Source organism: Carlito syrichta, unplaced genomic scaffold (genome assembly GCF_000164805.1).
Source record: "Carlito syrichta isolate Samal-C Ts95f unplaced genomic scaffold, Tarsius_syrichta-2.0.1 Scaffold289236, whole genome shotgun sequence".
Lineage (NCBI taxonomy): Eukaryota > Metazoa > Chordata > Mammalia > Primates > Tarsiidae > Carlito > Carlito syrichta.
The window spans coordinates 469,468-472,634 of record NW_007233332.1 but is presented as its reverse complement, the minus strand read 5'-3'; positions in this window follow the sequence as shown (position 1 = coordinate 472,634).

The following is a 3,167-nucleotide window of genomic DNA, read 5'->3' as shown; positions in this document are numbered from 1 at the left end:
CCTGAAAGATGTTTCCTGGAGCATGAGGTGGTGGGGTACGGGTCACATCCAATGAGAGTAGCTTAGAGAGGAGAACTCAAACAGCACATAAGTGGGCAGAGGAGAGCCAAAGGCAGTCCATTCACTCTGCTTGTTGACAAATACTGAAGATGGCAGTTAGCTGAATCACTAACTGAGGACAAAGAAAGAGAGGAGAAAAATAAGGTGTAGGAGAAAATTGCTGCAATGCAGGGGAAAGAACGACACTGGAACAATTCTGAGAAAGCCATATGGCTGAATGTGATTTAATTCAGAATCCAGGAGAAAATGTCAGAAAACTGTCATATTTGATAAAGAATAAAAGAAAATAGGATTTTGGAAATAGTAGCAGGAACAATAGACCATGTTACATGACTGTATGATGGGATACTCCCGTGAGGGCAGGCAGGGAATATTTTGTTTTGTTTTTATTGCCAGTGCTTAACACAACGCTGGGCACAGGGCACATAATAAATATAAATGACATTCAGCAAACATTAACTTTATTTATCTCTGAGAGGAAAAATTATCGGTGATATTTATCTTCTTCCTATTGTTTTACTGCATTTTCTAAAATAGCTACAATAAAAAATGTCATGCTTTTAAAATAAGGAGAAATATGCTTATGTATCTCCCTGACTCCTGTTAATCACTGTTGACAAGAACGCTGAATAGCTTCCTGGGAAAAGAACCTGAACAGTGTCAAGATTCGGGTGCCAAGATGTCAACATGCACATCTGGTAAATTGGGTGGGAGTCACCCAGTTGAATGACATTTCAAGAAGAAATGGGGATCCTTATGGAGAGAAGCTACCTTGAGGAAAGAAGAAATCTGTAATGAGCCAGGCTTGGCAACAAGGCCTGAAGATTGATGGAGAGCAATAGTACCACATGGTGGGTGTTACCTGAAACACCCTAACAGATTAAACCAACATATCCATCTAAGGAAACTTTCTAGATTATAAGAACCTAAAATAGACAAAAGGACCATTGCCCTGCCAGGAAGCAATAATGACAGTAGCTGCATCAAGGGCATGAACCCAAACAAATGGGTGAAGATGCTAATTATAGCAATAAGCCAGTGATTAAACCAGTTCAAGAAAGCAGCAGGCTTTGGAGCAGGAAGACACTGGGGGATTAAGTTGGTCAGAGGGCTATCAGTGAAGACAAGAGGAAAGTGACAGTAGGAGTGTGAGCTATGTCAGGGCTATGAAGCAGCTATTCAGAGGCAGGCATTGCAAGACCCACATTCCAACTCAAGGTAACTAGCATCACAGGCAGCCACCTTAGTGGAGCAGAAAGCAGTAGCCAGAGCTAGGCAACAGCAACAAAATGGGCCCTGATCCAGCTGCAGAGGAAACAATTTTTGAGAGAAGAGTAACACCCCTGAGGACACCTTGGAGGGACTAGGGTCCTGCCATCAAACAGAAGGGCCCACTAAGCTCATCTATCCTGAGTATTCCCTTGAAAATGACTCCATATCCACCCAGAGATAGGCGAGATCTAATCATTAATACATTTGAGTTACACAAACAATATAAATTATTTGAAGAGGAAATTAAAAATAATATTCGATGGCTCCCTCACTTTCTGCCTCATTATCCAGTCTCCTAAACCTGTTACTCTCGATATTTGTGCTTTGAGTCCACTATGCTTCTCCAACTTCTCCCACTAGAGTGCTGCTTTCGGTTGTACTACTCAGCCAGAAAGTTCTAGAACTTGACACAAATTCTTCCAATTCCTGTGTTACTTCAGCTTCCATATCTCAGTCAGTGCCCTCTGTGATTTTGCAAATATAACACAGAGACATGCAAGGCAACAGAACTGAGGCTATCCATGAGGGTGCAGAGGGAGCTAGCTTTGATGACAGGGAGATCTCACTGTAGTCCTGGCTCTGTTGCTCACTGGCTGTGAAATCAGACACAGACTTGTTTATTCCTCAGACCCTTGGTTTCAGATCTGAAATGGTGCAGGTGATATTTACCTTACAGCTTACCAAGAGGAATAAATGATAAAAGGCAATTCTATACAGATGTTTTCATGTCATGGTACACATGAAATATGAGCTCTATGTGGCGTGATGTGTCTGGCCCAGGGGCTCTGGCTGCACTCAGCCTTGTTCAACCACCTTGGAGATGAAGGCTATAAACACATCTGCAACTCTCTCATGGTATTGCAGGTTACATGACACCCAACTAAGGAAGAGCTGGTAAAATGTACACAAAGCATCTACCATAATGTCTGGCTCTGAATCTCCTCAATAAATGTTAGTTCCCTATACTTACTCCCTGAGTGAATAATATTTTGCATAATTTAATCATGTGTGAAAAACACCAAGTTAGCACAGGTACCAAATGGGCCCTGATAGAGAAAAGATGTCTGAGAAGTACAGCATGTGAGGACAACCTGGAAAGTTAAAAGAGCCACTCCACCCTCTTTCCTTAATTACTTGTTCTGAAATCAGGCCTTAGTTCTTTCTTAACACCTAAAATCTAAAATCTGCTAGTTTCTATGATCTATCTAAAATGTTTACTTGTTAATATAATGTCTATTTCCAGCAACTTTTTTTTTGGCAGCAAGCTTGAACCTCCAAAATTCAGGAACAAGAGTGAAAGCAAGGCACAAGGAAAAACAAATGCAAGAGAGCATTAATATTGACAGGAACAAGTAGGGAGCCAAAAAACCCTGGAAATAATTTATTTAAAAACTGTATATTTATTCTTACATGTTTAAACTTCAGTCACCTTCAAATTACTCTCTGTTTGACGCAATACACCTATCACCTATCAAATGCTTTTTTTGCTGCTTAAAACAGTTTTTGAATGCATCAGTTTTGATGCTTTTTGGTGTTTCTGTCGTTTTTTTGTTTTAGCTCTTTCACATCGGCGAAATGTTTCCCTCTGAGGACTTTTTTCATCCAGCAAGATTGGGTGAGTAGGGAGGATGGGGTATGGGGTTCATGCCATTTTTGTTCAAAAACTGTTGAACACCAGCGCAGTGTGGGCAGGTATACTTGTAAATCAGCCATCATGAAATGAGCAAACATGTTGAAAGAATCTCCAAAAAACAAGCCAAAAACAAAAACAAAAACAAAAAAACCTCACTGAATCTGAACCCAGCCTCTCGACAATGATAGCTGGTTCACAGATA